We start from the raw sequence: 16917 nt of genomic DNA on the forward strand, positions 1-16917 counted from the left end.
AAATAAGATATAGCTGAACTGAACTCCAATATGAAACCAACCTCAGATCTTGCTCAAATGCACCTGGCTTCTCCCTGTGGGACAGCTTGAATCAGAAAGAAAGGTGAGGGCTGGGAAGGTGGCTCAGCGATAGAGCGCTTGCCTTGCATGCCCGAGGCCCTAGGTTCAATTCCTCAGCACCACATAAGCAAAAAGAAAAAAGCCAGAAATGGCACTGTGGCTCAAGTGGTAGAGCGCTAGCCTTGAGCTGAACAGCTGAGGGGCAGTGCCCAGGCCAAGAGTTCAGGCCCCATGACCGGACCAAGAACAAAAAGAAAAAGAAAAAGGAAGGAAGGAAGGGAAAGAAAGAAAGAAAGGAAAGAAAGAAAGAAAGAAAGAAAGAAAGAAAGAAAGAAAGAAAGAAAGAAAGAAAGAAAGAAAGAAAGAAAGAAAGAAAGAAAAAGAGAAAGAAAGGTCACAACCTACTTCTTCTAAATCCCTACAACAATCATATCAGTGGGCTCAAAAGGCACCTGACACAGCTCAGGCTGCTACAACAAAACACCACAGACTGGAGAACTTAAGCAATAACAAGTTGCTTTCTTGTACTCTAAAGGTTAGATGTCCAGACTCAACATGGTTGAGTTCTGGTGAGAGATCTTTGCCTGGCTTGTAGATTGATACCTTCTCACTGTGTCTTCAATGAGAATGTCCTTTGATATCTCTTAGAAGAGCTCTAATGCCATCTGGATAGCTCCACCTTCATGATCTCCTCCAAACCTAATTATCTCAAACCTCCTTCCTCCCCCACCGCTATCTCCAGATACCAGCCATTGGGTTCAGGCTGTAATCTATGAATTTTGGGGAGACACAATTCAGTCTATATCAGTGCCAATTATGAACTCAAATGAGCACCTAAACCAGGGACCTGAGATGGTCACAATTATTGGGAAGAAAACAGTAAGTCAGAATAAGATTATAACAGTTTACAAAAATGAGACAATTTATGGTGTGTGTATTCTGTACTAGAAATAAATAGAAAGGCACCACATTTTCAATATATGTGCACTTTAAGTTTTATTTAATAGTTTGGGTTTACTGGGCTGAACAAATGGCATTAAAAAGAGACATTAACAAATCTAGCTACCACAATGACCTGAAAATGTGGCAATTCAAAGAAACAAATCATCCTTCAGGTAGGATGGCCTAGAAATCTAGGACATCATCAAGTCTTGGTCCCTGAGGGCTTTTCACTTGGAAAGACTGCAGTGTCCTTCTTTCTTTGTTGTTTTTTTTAACTTGCTATTTTTCTCCAAACCTTTTATAAGTTTGCTCATGAGCTATATCTTATTCATAAGCTTTAAACTAAAACCATACTATTAAACACCATCTTAAAAAAACTTTATCATTTATTTTGTCTTGCTATTGTTCTTTTCATTTTATCTTCCATTTCATTTTCAGAACCTTTTTCAGTTTTAAAGATGTTTGGCACAAATAAGAATAGTAGAGTCTGGGAATGTGACACAAGTGACAGCGCACTTGCCTAGTAAAAGTGAGATGCTTAGTCCAAACCCTAGCACCATCAATAAATAAAACAACAAAGGAAAAAAGTAATGGGATTTTTCTATAATAGACATGAACAATGTAAACAAATGTTTGACCCCCAAAATCAGGGCCTACATCATGTGAAAAGAGGAAAGAAATGAGGAGATGAGCTAAAAGAAAGGAACCCTACAAGATTTGTCCGTTTAGTTGTCCGTTTTTATTTTTCCTTTACCAGGATATCTAACTAAAAGTTAAATGCTAAGCAAAATTTACTGGGAGAGAATATTAATCTTGTTACATATTCGTTCACACTCCTTAATGTCCCTTCTTTACGTAACTGTTTATTTTGGCTGTTTGATTGACAGTGGCCCAGCCTTCCCCTGTGCCGGCTGCAGCAATGAATGCCAGAAAGTACATATGCCACTATTCCAGGTTGGGTAGGGAAGAAGGGTAGGGTAGGAACTGCTATTGTTACCTACTGAAGCCCCAAGTCTGGAGGATCTGTATCATTGCTTCCATTCTTGAAGTTCCATTTAGGAGGCAGGATCACAACTTCAGCCCCTCTGCTCTCGTGGAGACCACAGGGCTGTCCACCAAGCCGAATGTGATCTGACAGCCACCATCCTGGCCATCAATCACAATGCTTTGAAGACCTCACTGCTGCTCAGGTTGATTTTCTTTCTGCTGCAGAAACTGCCACAGCTGTCATCGCAGGTATGAACCTGGGGCTTCTTCATGTTCTGGAAGCCAACTCTTTAAGAGCTTCCATTAGAGAAGACTCTGCTTCAGTCCTGACTACTGCAGACACCTGGGAGGAAGCATGGAGATATCATTTCTGCCATGGCACCTTCCAGTGACCTCAGGTGACCCTGACCATAGCTGCTCCAGAGGCCCCCACCAACATTGCAGATATCCTCAAAAGGTCAGCAAGGAGCTGCCTCCCCACCCATGACAACTGGAATAGGCATGCCGAGGGTGCCTGTGTAAAATGGCACAGCTAAGCAAGACAAGGAGGCTACACCCATGTTGACTGGTTATATACACAGCCCTCTTCACTCCCATCAGGTCTAAGAGTTTGCTCCTGTGCATGATTCCCTCTTGCTCCACGATAAGCCCAAATAAAGCCTTGTCATCTTTTATCAGGTAGATGAGTTGGTTTCATGAAAAGCAGACAGCACACCAAGTTCTGTTAGCCATGAGTATACCCGGCAACTAGAAGGTGGTGGAAAAATTGCAGAGTAGCAAGAAGCAGAAATGTGGAAAGATCTGCGCACCAGTAGCTCACACCTGTAATCCTAACTACTCAGGAGGCTGAGATCTGAGGATCAAGGTTCAAAGCCAGCACGGGCAGCAAAGTGGCAGCAAAGTCGGTAAGACTCTTATTTCCAATTAACCACCAGAAAACCAGAAGTGTTACTGTGGCTCACAGTGGTAGAGTGCTAGCCTTGAGCTGAAGAGCTGAAGGATAGCACCCAAACTTTGAGTTCAAGCCCCACAACCAACCAAAAAATAAATGTAGAAAGCTGGGACTACAGAAGGCAAAGATCTACAGAAGGTGAGAACTGAAAAACACAAGAACTATAGAGAGCTGAGACCAAAGGAGCACTGCAGCCTTGGCCAGTAGAGAAGTTCCAGAGGATAGCCAAGAACTACCAGCTCCACCTGCTGAAGAGCCACCAAAAATGGCTGGGTGCTGAGCTGTTGGCATTCAGGCATTCTAAATCACTAAGAGCAGAGGGCCACTGACACCAAAGCTCAGAACTTCTATCACTAAAGGAACTGCAATTTTTAAAGGCCCTTTCAACATAGATTTTTTTTATTGTAAAGATACTATACAGAGAGTTACAGTTACATGAGTGAGGTAATGAGTACACTTCCTATTGAGGAACTGCATTTTGCTATTCATTATTTCTATCTCAATATAGCAAAAGAACTCTCAGCTGGTGGAAAATTGAGTTAAATAATAAAGAGAAGATGCCATCTACTCGATCAACAAAATGGAAGAATAAAATGCTCACATACAGATAAGCATACAAAGAAAAAAATCTTATCAAATTGTTGGCGTTTATTTCTCTTAGGTCTCAGCACAAGTGTTATCTTGTCTCCTTTACTTGGGTTTATTCCATAGATTTTGTTTGGACTTTGTTTACAAAACTTACAATGGGGTATCATAATCTATTTGCAAATTTTTCTGGATAGAGATTCAAAACTAAGAAAGGGCCTCATTTATAATTGTTGGACAAATCTAACACCATCAAACTCCAGTCTAATGAAATTAACACTATTAATACACAGTTTATTTGCTCAGTGGTTCACCCAACTGAAATTACCCAAGCATCTACTATGTAACCAAGCATTAACAAGGCTCAGGAAAAAGAAGTAAACTTATACCTTGATGGCAGGTGACAAAGGATTTCCTAAAACACAGAAATCAATGCTTGGATAGAAAAATAAAGAATCAGTATGGATCTGCAGTTCTCAATTAGTCTGATACTGCCTACCTCACTTGTATGAAAATACTGTTTCAGAAAGGAAGACAGTACCTTATATATATTCAGAATAGACTTACTTGTCTTTGTTTTGGTTCTGAGACACTCTCCCTGTGTAGCCCAGGCTCAACTCAAACTCAGTTCCTCTGTTTCAGCATCTAGAATGCTAGGGTTACAACAGGTATACAACTCAGAACACAGTGTGATTACTGAAATAGAAATGTTATTGTTCAGCACCTACTATGTTACTGCCAAGCTCTGTGCAAAGAGGCATTGTGCAAAGTGGTATAATTCAAAGATGTAGTATTTGCCATGAAGAACTTATTTGCTTATTTATTTTTTGCAGTGCTAGGGATTGAACTCAGGAACTTGTGCTTGTTAGACACCTAGCCATTGGTTGAGATGGAGTCTCAAGAACTTTTACGACTAGGTTGGCTTCCAACCCAGTTCCCTGATTGCTTCCTTCCAAGTAGCTAATATTACAGGCTTGGGTCACTGTGCCTGGCCAGGAACACTTTTTTTTGTCAGTGTGGAGCTTGAACTCTGAGCCTGGGCACTATCCCTCAGCTCTTCAGCTCAAGGCTAGCACTCTACCACTTGAGCCACAGCGCCACTAAGAACACTTTTTTTAGACTTGTATTATAGTATATTATTGTATATTGTATATTATCACAATTTCATTACTCATCATCTCCAAGAGTTTCTGTACTGTTTTGTTGTTGTACAGATTTCAGAATTTACACATCCTGTGTAACTGAAATCCTGTACCCCTTCCACTAACAACACCCCATTCTTCCCACTTTACAACGCCCAACAACAACCATCCTGCTCTATTTTCACATGTTAGATAATCTTAGATTTTGTGTGTAAGTAAAATCATGTTCTCCTTTTCTCCAGCTATCTGGCTTATTGTTCTTAGCATAATGACCTCTAGGTTTATCCCTATGGTCACTATAAAAAAGGTATTTCTCATTATGCCAGCATATGGTATTTTGGATAATAAGCTGAGCAGTCCTGGACACACATTGTTCTCGTGCATAGCATGTGTTTTACTGTGACTAAGAAGGTGCACCCATCCTCCCTCAGGAGACACCAGAAGGTAACTATGCATGACCTGACAATACAAACTTCTCTAACATTGCGGTAAGCAGCTGATTTCCCTTCTGAAATCTGTCTGCTAAAAGATTTGCAAAGAGAAAAATAAAATCAAAGAATACCACACAATTCAGTGCTGTGTACATTGAAGAATAAGGCGATTGTGTATTTACAAATTCCAGCGCCATCCATCTCTGAATAAAAACAATGCACTCTATAAAACAGCTTCACCAGCTGTGTGGGAATACTGTTAATTGCTTTCTGGCAACACTGCCACTTGAGGGATGACAACAATGACAATAATCTGTGGACTGAGTGCCTACGGTGTGAGAGAGTAATTTATACATATAAAGCCAACTCGACCTAGCATTTCCTTCCAGATTTGTGTCATATGGTATCCATTTGACAGGACAAAAGCTGACTAATAATAATAGTAATTAATAACAAAGCATGTATTATCTGCTAGACAAAATTGTATTTATTTATTTTTTGGTTGTGGAGCTTGAACTCTGGGCTTGGGTACTGTCCCTCAACTCTTCAGCTCAAGGCTAGAGCTCTACCACTAGAGCCACAGCACCACTTCCAGTTTTCTGAGTGGTTTATTGGGAGATAAGGGTCTCATGGACTTTCCTGCCCAGGCTGGCTTTGAATCGTGATCCTCAGATCTCAGCCTCCTCAGTAGCTAGAATTATAGGCGTGAGCCACTGGCGCCCAGCTTGTAATTTTGAATAATTCTTAACATCGATTTACAAATAAGATCTTTATAATAGATCAATGGGGAATGCTAGTGCTATATTCATTTTACAACTGGAATTAAAAGCGTAAGAGACTAAGAGGGCCGTGTGTAGTCACATATCCTTGCATGCTGGAATTGGGTTGTATTCAGATGTGACACTAATCTTTGAAATTTTCCTTTTGGCATGTGTTCCTATACCAAGTAAAACTGAGTGTTTTCTCTTTGAGTTACCTTGCCAGGGTTCTTAGGTCTCTGTACAAAGCTAAATTGTGGAGATCCATTCAGCTGTATCCAGTAGGAAGATCTAGGATGAGTTGGGCAACAGTGGCTCACACCTGCACTTGTAGCTACTTAGGAGGCTGAGATCTGGAGGACTATTTTCAGGCTTGCACATGAAAGTTTGCTAGATTCCATCTCCAGAATAACCAGGGGAAAAAAACCCACACCTGAAAACAGCAAAAAATAAAAAACAAAAAATCCCACATGACTGGAAGCATGGCTCAAGTGGTAGAACTCCTGCCTGGCAAGCGTGCAGCCCATGAGAATGCTCCCTTGGGGCTTCCCTGTCGTCAGGTGGTTGGGAAGAATGCTGGTGGCAGGTGTTGTCTTGACTTTCACTCTGCACCTCACAAGCTGCTCTAAGCCACAGGCTTCCACACCCTTCAGCACCACCCATTAGGAAGCTCATCCCTCACTCTTACAGGATTTAAGTCTTAGGTTGGTTCTTTAGGGGGTTGTGGGCAGAAATAAAATGTGACTCATTTGCCATAATTAGGATCTTGGTATTTTTGTTTCTATTTTTAATGGGATTAGATCCAGAGAATTCAAGTTATTAATGACAAACCTCAAGGGTAAGTTAACCAAATAAGAATGACAAACCAAAATTTCCCTGGAGCAAAGTTGCACAAAAACTTGGCAAGGTTGGGAGCAAAGTTTGTACAACAGTTGAATAATGTGGTGAACCAGCTGTCTTCTCTCTCCAAATGAGCAACCAGTCCCTGGATGAGACATATGCTGAGCTTAATTGGGACATAATAGGCATTTAAGTGACGTAAGATTAATACCTGGACTTGGACAGGATCTTTCCATTTATTGTTCATTTACCCAAGACTCTTTCTTCAGTTAGATAAAATAATGTCTATGACACTGAAAGTCAGTATGTGCTGATAACAGGATTCTTGAATTTTGGTGAGGTAAAGTCAATGGTTTTGTTTTCCCAATTTTTTTTAGGTGCTTTTTAGTTGGGAACTAGTTACTATTGGAAATAATGAGTGACAAAAATAATTTAAAAATCAGGTCCATATATTCACAACTCTATTGAGATTTTCATAGTGATCATATTCTGTAGCATAATCCAAAATATTACAATGATGTTAGGCAAACAGATAAAATAAGTCTCTTCTCTAGAGAAAGTCTGGGGTACAAAAATGAATATAAATCACATCTTCTCTTAGAATAACTATGTGTGATACAGTGTATTTCAATGGGAGATTAATGGGTATATTAGAAATGTCGGAAAGTCAGACTATAGGCCTATAATCACCTTAGGCAAACAAACATAAGAGAGAGAATCACCTTAAGAAACCGGATGATGCCTTCCTAGTGAGGCAGGAACAGATGGAGAAGAATATCCAGTGCCATCCGACTGTCCTCTCCATCTCCTAATTTGCCCTCCAACCTTGGGCTTTCTAAGTCCTGGCAAAGATGGTGCCTAGACACTGCAGACACCATTACCTTTGTGCTTGCAGATTCCAATGGAAACAAATACCACCATCAGTCGTCAACCAGGCTTAACCTATGGTCTAACCTGGATCACTCTTACAGAAGAATAATGGAAGTGAGAAAGAAAAAAAAGAGACTCAAACTTCCTGCTACTGATCTAAATAAGAGAATGTTTATTTACCTCAGAAAATTGTCTGGGCAGTTTCTGGAATTAGGAATTATAAAACATTTTCTTAAATCTTATTTGAAAGGAGATGAAAGCATCTGTCACCTCCAGAATATACTTCCTGCTGCACTGAGGTATTACTGTAGGTAACCCAGAGGGCAGCTGCGGTGGGATGGTGACCAGAGAGCAACTGTCTGGGTTCTCTAGGGACCAGAATATCTGAACCCCAAATAGAAACTCCTACTCTGGCATATAGTCTGACAAGGATACAGAATATTTTAAGTAGCAACTTAAAACCTACTCTCCGAGAAAACTTCCACAGCTTCTGTTTTTCTAACAGAGACATTTCTAGGCATGTCAGTACATTTACAAGAGAAAGCTTAATTCTTATACACCTTTTTTCCCTTTAAATGCAAAACTTTATCCTGAGAGTCAATGTTCTTTGTAAAACAGATCCGATTCTGGAAATCAGAACCAAAAATACCACTGAAATGAGCTATTTCTATTTTATTTCTGCTAGCAAATAATTATTTCCATTGTTTTGCTTCTTAGAGTTTAGGTCAGTGAAATAAACGAGTTATTTAGTCATTATTTCATGTTGTGATAATGAAAATGTTCTCAATAAAGATTCTTATTTATTCCTTCATGAAGACTAAGTACCAGTTTGTGGGCCAGGCTAAAGATGCTGAGAGGAGTTAAGATACAGCTTCTAGTCTACAGTTCCTGTTCTCATTGGGAATGTAGGAAGTGCTGTGATTTCAATGTTTTGCCTAATTCAGGGTGAAACTTAATCTCAATGCAACAGTTGTAAGAGGTGTGGTTTTTAGGACATGAGGACTCGGCCTGCCTCAGTAGGATTGTTTCCTTTGTAAAAAGGGTAAAGAGAGGGAGCTCACCGTTTTTGTGCCCCTTTCATCCCTTCCACCATGTAGGGGTTTAATTGTTCTTCCTTCCTGAGGGTACATCAGCAAGGTACCCTTTCACTAGAATCCAACCCTGTCATGCCTTGATGGTGAAATTCCCACCCTTCACAACTATGCACAAATTAATTTCTTGGTTCTTATAAATTACCCCATCTGTGGTGTTTCGCTATAGCTTTGCACATGGCCTGAGACAGGATAAACAAATAATACAGGTGCTTTGAAAACAGAAGACACAAAGACAGACCAAGGACAGAGGAAGGAAGGTAATAGTCCCAGTCAAGAAGAGTGTGAGTCCTCAACATGTCTACCATGAGTCCAGCCTTCCTTGGGTCCACTGCTACTCTCAGAACTAGATGTCTTGTCCTGAGCTAAAGAATTTCACTTCTTGGCTTCCTGTTATAGATCACAGGCATCAGACTCAGCAGACTGAGTCCAATGAAGTCTGAGAGGTCCGAGGGCAGTGAAGCCTGAGACAGGAATGCCTTGCACAAGTCGAACTAGACATGAGAAGAAGAGCAGCTGATGTGGAGTCACTGAAGGGTGATCTGGAACACATTGCCCAGCAATAGCTTAAGGGGAATTTTATACAGTGCTTTTACTGCATTTCCACTGGGGCCCATCACATGAGATAAAGTGTGGACCTTTGCACTAATGCCGGCACTCAGAAAGTTTCTGATTTTAGAGCATTTCAGATTTTGCATTTTTTTGGTTATCAGTGATTGACCTGAATGTGTTGATATGGTCTTTGCACTTTACGCCGATGTCCTGCAACAATGTCATGAGGCAGATGCTGTTGTTCCACAAGTTACCTAAAAAGGATTTGTGAAGAAAGGCTGAGAGGCACCTGACTAAGCTGTAGCGCTAAGAAGAGGATCTGAGGCTGCCTGACCCAACACTGTGTTCTCTCCCCTCTCCTCACACGGGCACCAGACTTTCTGTTGATTAGATACAGAGACAGAGATAACACTACGTGCAAAATGCAAGTTATCAAGTCCCTACACCTCCAGCAACCATTATTTAGGTTCAGTTTTTGCCCCAACAGGAGAGCAAACATTTTGGGTTTGAGGTCCTTAACAAATGTTTGCAATTTTGTACTTCAAATGAGAAAGTTTAAATGTCTATACATCAGGTCTTTGCAGCAAAGCTGATATAAGTAAAAGTGAGAGGCAGATCCATTCTATCTTTGTACAAATATTAGCTGTGGGATTGATGAGAGTGTGAGGCACAAGCTTTCCTAAGAAAGAAAGGCTATGCTCCAGGTTCTCCATGTTAAGGCTTAAAAGCAAAATGGCACACCAAAGAGTCTTGCAGGAAACTGACAGAGGCCCAACTGAAAATGGAAAAGAATCTGTTACGTCGTAAAATCTAGAAGGGATTAAGATCTAAACCATGTGATAGGCAAATACTCAGGTCTTAAGAAACAACTGGAGGTGGGAGGATTGGGGGACTCAGCTCAATGGGAAAATACTTACCTGGAAAGTGCAAGGCCCTAAGTCAGTCCTCAGCTCTGCAGAAAATAAAAATAAAAACAAGAAAGAAAGAAAGAAAAAGCCAGGCGCTGGTGGCTCACATCTGTAATTTTGGCTACTCAGGAGGCTGAGGTCTGAGGATTGCAGTTCAAAGCCAGCTTGGGCAGGAAAGTCCCAAGAGACTCTTATCTCCAATAAACCACCAGAAAATCAGAAGTGATGTTATGGCTCAAAGTGGTAGAGCACTAAGAGCTCAGGAACAGCACTAAGAGCTCAGGGACAAGCCTTGAGCTCCAGCCCCATGACCACCACCAACAATAACAACAAAGAAACGACTGGGATGTGGGTACTAGTGGAATTGGGGGGAGGAGGGTGAATAAGGTCAAAATCTGTGATGTATAGAGACACGAAGCTTGTCATGTATGACAATGGAACTGTGAAGTTTGTTGGGATTGCTTGGGAGTGCGGGTGGGGGTGAAGTAGAGAATGAGAGTGAGAACACAGAATACATAGATGGACATGTCAGAATTAAATCCCTTAGTACAACTAATTGATGCTAATTTAGGAAAAAACAAAGAACTGACAATTCCAGTATTAGCAGGAAGTCAATGCAGTTATCTACCTGTGTCCCTGTGTCCAACAAGACAAGAATTCAGGCGAGTTTCCACACACAATGAACATGGTAGAAAAGAAGTATGGCAGAGGAAAGTGATTTTTATGTGGCTGATGCCATAGGAAAATGGTGTCCCAGTTCACCTTTGGTCATCTTCCAGGTACACATGAGTGTTGGGTTTAAATAGAGGCAGGCAAAGGCAGGGTTCCAGTTACCAGTGATTTGATCAGTCACCACCTCAGTTCGGGTTCTCCCAGTGCTAATGCTGTCACCCCTTGAGGGAGTAATCTGTTCCCCTGGAGATGACTCCTCCAGCTCCAGGATGCAGTCTGATCACTACAGGTAATGGTTCTCATCTGGGGCATCTGTTCAAGGCTTTGTTCTTCCTTAGGGGTAGCTTCAGTCTCTTGTCATAAAGATATTACCAGTCAGTCCTGTCCTTCCTGGAGCCCAAAAAGGACTTAGAACAATGACAAACACAAAACAAAGGCAGGGATTCCAGACAGTTGTAAGTATCAGTGTGCTTTTCAGACTGGAAGTGGGCTGTCTCTACAACGGGAACCACACATTAGCCTCTGAGTCTGAGATTGCCTAGGTCCAGTCTACAGGACTGAGGTCACCTGTGACTCGAGAAGTCTAAGCACAATATTTTCTCTCAAAGATCTTGTGAGCTCTTCAGTTTAGGTTCCCTCTGCATTTTCCCGTTATGGTTAGCTGCTGCCTATCATCAGAAACCTGGATGGTGTAAGCTCTCTCTTTCTCTCTCTTGGTTGCTCTCTCTTTGCTCTGTGCCAGGTTTTCTCACACTGGGCCAGCCTTTTCCCAGGTGGCACAAATATGATCACTGATATCTCAAGCTTGACATCTCAATCCCTTCCTAAGATGAGACTTCCTCACATGCTGTACACTACTCTCCAACCAGTGAACGAACCAAAGAATGCCTGTGGACACAGCGATCAGAACAGTTGGGTTTGGTTACCCATCTGTGGAGTACTCTACCCTTTCTTGTAATTTTAATGAACAGAAGAAGGTTTCAGAAAAATGAATAGCTTTCTTCAGAAAGAATAATAAATATCTCCCACATTATTGCTTTGGCTCAGTCTTTTTTTAAAAAAGTAGACATTCATTGTTCTACACAATTGACTATTTATTTTTTATTTCATTGGTGGATTAAAAATTATTAATATCTTTTCCTAAAAGATTTCAGATCATTAAAGGGAATCATAAATATAATTATAAGCTGCTAATGAAGTATTCCAATAAATCAAAAACTACAGATAGCCTAAGAATAAAAAAGGGAAAAAAAGTAAAAGGGGGAGGGGCAAAAATGAGACATAGAGCTGAGTGTGATGGTATATACTTACAATCCTAACCCTTAGGAAGTTGAAGTTAGATGATAATGAATTTGAGGGCAACCTGGTCTATACAGTAAGACCCTTTACCCTCCAAAAACAAAACCAAACAAAATAAAAACTGGATGTTGGAATTAGTTAAATGAAAAATTAAGTCATTTGAACTATGAATTTTATGACAGAGAATATGAAAATTGAAATCTAGTTGGTAATTAAAATCCATGATTTTTAAAAAGTATCAATTACTCAACATAAGCAACTTACTTCTTGACTATCCTGAGAAGGGAAACACTGTAACTTCTTCATCAAGAATGTGGCATACAATGACATGAATTCCACAGGGTGATACAGAGAGCAATGATTGGATAAACCCTGGTATTACACCAAACACAGTTCAGGAGCAAGACTCCTGTAGGGCGCCAAAAGCAATAGATGTTCAAAGTATATTTTAGCTTCTAGCAGATTTAACAATTCATTAATTAACTCAATGAACAATTTCTGAGTGGTATCACCAGACATAGCGTGTACAATATATAAAGGAATGAACAAAGTACAAGTCTTTCTGAAATTGCTGTTGGCCATTGTTGTCCTTAATTGAGCTTTTAATAGATACTTGAGTGACAAAGAAAGCAAGAAGGTCCTTACTGGCAAGCAAGTAGCAGTATGTCTATTTGGCCAACTAAGGAAACAGTTACATGGTTCCTGCTGGGATGGGTAATTTGTGAAAAGTTAGAACATGTAAAAGTCTTCCTGAAACCATCCTATTATCTTCCTGGAGTTAAATAAGGGGATTTTTCACAGGCAGAATTTCAACCTTAAAGCATTGTCAAAATGTATCTGACTAAGTGAATGAGGGCTATGCTATGCCAATGTGGTTCCATTGGTACAACCTCAGAACAAAGGCACTTATAGGACAATAAAAGACTATAAGGCCAATTCCTGGGATGACCTATTCTCTATTTTGGTTTGGGAGGTGAGTTCAAGACTGTACATGTTAGTTGAAAACTAGAACTCTACAGGGTAGACTGAGCGCTAAGTGAATTATAGTTTCATTTCTAAGAGACAAATTTAGGATACACATCCATTATTATAACATGGGTCATTTGTTTCTGATTTCAAAACAACTTTGAAAAATTATATGTAGCAATTGGGAATATATGAATATTGACTTGATGTCTGACAGTAAGTTATTTTCAAATAATTGTGATTAATATTGTGAATATACTTATAGAAATAGTCTATACCTTCTAGAGGTGCATACGGAAATGATATATACCTAGAATTGGCTTCTAAATTATATAAAAGATAGTCCAGGGTATTCATTTGAAGCAAGATTGCCAATGAGGTCTTAGTTACCGAGGTTGAGGGATGAGTACTGAAGAGTCTGACACACTAATTTCAACTCTCTAATGTGTTTGAGATTCTCTCTAACATTTTTTTGAATCAAAGCACAGGTGGTCATGCTCCCCGTAAGCCTAGCTAGCCTAGAGACTGAGGTCTTTGAATTATAGTTCAAAAGCCAGCTGAAAGTAGAGGTATGACTCAAGTAGCAGAGTGCCAACTTGAGCAAAAAGCCAAGTAAAACCAGGTACCAGTGGCTTGTGCCTGTAATCCTAGCTACGTAGGTGGCTAAGATATGAGGATGACAATTCAAAGCCAGTCAAGGCAGGAAAGTCCATGAGTTTCTTTATCTCCAATTAACTACCTTAAAAAAAGCCAGAAATGGAGCTGTGGCTCAAGTGGTAAAGTACTGGCCTTGAGCAAAAAAACCTCAGGAATGGCAAGCACCCAAGCCCTGAGGTTCAAGCCCCAGGACCAGTAGAAAAAAAGTTGTTTTGAATGTGTGGTGGCTCTATAAAAAACAAACCTCCTTCATTTTATGAAAAAAAAATACAGAAAACACACCTGATCAGAGGAACCAATACAAACATGAAAACTCACAGTAGAGATGTCTGTTCAATTCCAGGACTTGGGGCACATCTACTGCTATGGTGGTTGGAAATTCATCAGGACTAGAACCACTTCATAGTTGCTCAACCACTAAGCTGCTTCTGGGCCATTGTTAACTTGAATTCAACATAATAACAACAACAACAACAAAATAAATCTAATACTAATCTAAAAAATTTAAGTCTGGTCTAAACATTGGTACAAACAATAGACATGTGTAAACTTCTATCACTTCTTTTCTGAGATGTATATTTGTTGTGTGAATTTTATTTTATGCCACCTTGCTCTGTACCTTTCAAAATGCTAATCTATTTGAAGGGGAAGATAACAGACAGCTATATAGGATGTCATTTTGGATCATATAATAATTGTATGCTTTAATATTCAATTAGATGGCCACTTTGATCTGTTAAAAATAATCATCCTCTAGGTATATATGGTCTTTGGCATCCTAGTATGCCTCTGTCCTTCATTCCCAAGAAAGCCAGGGCTGGGAAGCAGAGGGTCAGGACTGTCACAGTGGATCAGCGCCAGCCTGGCTCAGATCACAATGGAAGACAGCCAGCAGCACCAAGCCAAAAAGAGCTGGGACAGGAACATGGGTCACACAGCCAGAAACAAACAGGCTGGGAGAGGTCAAAGCAGAGTGAGTCTACAGGACAGAAGGTTTAGCCCTTCTGTTCCTTGTGACTTGAAATACTTTGTGTGTGTGTGTGTGTGTGTATTTGCACACATGCGTGCACATGCCAGTCCTGGGGCTTGAACTCAAGGCCTTGAGTGCTTTCCTTGATATTTTGTGCTTGATATTTTGTTGTGAATCTAATGTTCATATACATTTATCAAGTAATGAATATTTGGACAAATATGAGTAGACATCTTGAAGTGATTGATGTCTGTGGGAGACATGGATTGGTTGACTGAGTGACTGATCTTGTCAGTTGTGGGGATTGAACTCAGGGCCTGGGTGCTGTCCCTGAGCCTCTTTGTGCTGAAGGCTAGCGCTCTACTACTTGAGCCACAGCATCACTTCTGGTTTTTGAGTGGTTAATTGGAAATAAGAGTCTCACAGGGACTTTTCTTCCAGGGCTGGCTTCGGACAATGATCCTTAGATCTCGGCCTATTGAATAGCTACGATTACAGGTGTGAGCCACCAGTGCTTCATGAATTTGAGGGGGTGGGGGGGGGATGGGGAAAGGGCTTTAAAAAAATCTGTATTTTTGTTATTGTTATTTTTTCATTTTTGGTACTGGGGATCAATCCCAGGATATTGTACATACTAGGCAAGTGCTTTGCCACTGGGCTACATCCCAGTCCAACATGGATGTTTTTGTGTTATTTCCAAATATGATCTCAAAATCTTATCTTGTATTAAAATAATGTTTCATTTTCATGCAGTTTATAATAGAACCTTATTGTAACATGGTTTATTATTTATAATTTGTATATAAGATGAGACCCTATAAGGTGGTTGCTCCCTAAACCATAAATCTAGCAAAACAATTTGAGAATAAAGATAAGATTTAGAGGTTCATTTCAACATAATATTAGAAATAACCTTTCAAATCCTCCACTGTGAGTACTAGAAACATGTGAAGAATGTCTTGTTTGTTGTCTCTCAGATCTACCTATTCCCACCAGTCATTGCAGGTATCTCTCCCATTTCACTGAACTCTTTGTCTTGGCCCACAAATCCCAGCCCTAGTTCTTACCCTCTTCAACACCAAAATCTCCTTTAACTAAAGTGGTCCATTCCATTTTCTCTACTCTCCCTGTCCAGAGACAGTTTTAAATGATTTCATTACCTGCCAGAGAGTGTAGAATTTTACTATCATCGTTGTTTATTAGTTTCCATCTTAAGTGTGGCAACAATACAGAAACAGGCCATATGGGGGTTTACAAATGAGCTACCCAATTTCAGAAGGTAAGTATTTCCTTCTTTCTTTCTTTTTTTTTTTTTTTTTTGTCAGTCATGGAGCTTGAACTCTGGGCCTAAGCGCTGTCCCTCAGCTCTTCAGCTCAAGGCTAGTGTTCTACCACTTGAGCCACAGCGCCACTACCAGTTTTCTGAGTGGTTTATTGGAGATAAGAGTTTCACGGACTTTCCTGCCTGGGCTGGCTTTAAACCGAGACCCTCAGATCTCAGCTGCCTGAGTAGCTAGGATTACAGGAGTGAGCCACCGGCGCCTGGCTTCAGAAGGTAAGTATTTCTAACACACAAGTACTCGGAAGTTATCAAGAGCCGAGCATGGCACACTTTTCAGTGGAAGGTCAGTCATTTGCCTCACTCCCAGATGTTCTGTTGTTGCCAATGATTAACACCATGGCCGTAGAGAGGCATTTGATGCCAATGTCATAAAATATTGGGGTTAATGATCTATGAGGTCCAATATATTTGCCAGAGTTTTGTTGTTTTAGAGCTCAGTACTGAACAATCAGGAGATCCTAGCTCCACCTCATGTTCTGTACTGTGAGACTCTGGACTTCTCACAATTCCTCACTTTGTGAGAAACCACAAATATTCCCAAGGCTAAGATGTAATAACTTGAGTAACTCTCCAAAAATGATAGTGAACTTTCAAAATAGATTCACATGACTTATGGGGGAAGTATTTGCATGACTGTGAAAACAGCAAAGGAGAGTAAGATCACCTGTGATCTTTCACAAGTGAACATCGAAAAAACCAAACTAGGCACATGGTTCCAGCCAGTCTTTCTGCTCTTGCTGAAATAAAATTGGGGGAGGCTGGACATTATTGAGGGCACTCTCAGACATGTTTATGCCTGGGATAAGTCATAAAAGGGCTCCCCAAGACAATGAAGAAGATTCTCACCCAGATGATCACCCCTCCCATCATCCCAGAAGATCCATAACTTTTCA

General features: G+C 40.4%; 1 long non-coding RNA gene across 1 annotated transcript; it reads left to right on the forward strand.

Annotated features, from left to right (window-relative positions):
- Window positions 1-10438: 10438 nt before the first annotated feature.
- Window positions 10439-11823, forward strand: LOC105993679. Its single transcript, XR_001175477.1, has 2 exons — window positions 10439-11079; window positions 11533-11823. It is a non-coding gene; the product is annotated as an uncharacterized LOC105993679 (long non-coding RNA).
- Window positions 11824-16917: the final 5094 nt, after the last annotated feature.

The sequence above is a fragment of the Dipodomys ordii genome, unplaced genomic scaffold (genome assembly GCF_000151885.1).
Source record: "Dipodomys ordii isolate 6190 unplaced genomic scaffold, Dord_2.0 Scaffold98, whole genome shotgun sequence".
NCBI classification, from domain to species: Eukaryota; Metazoa; Chordata; class Mammalia; order Rodentia; family Heteromyidae; genus Dipodomys; species Dipodomys ordii.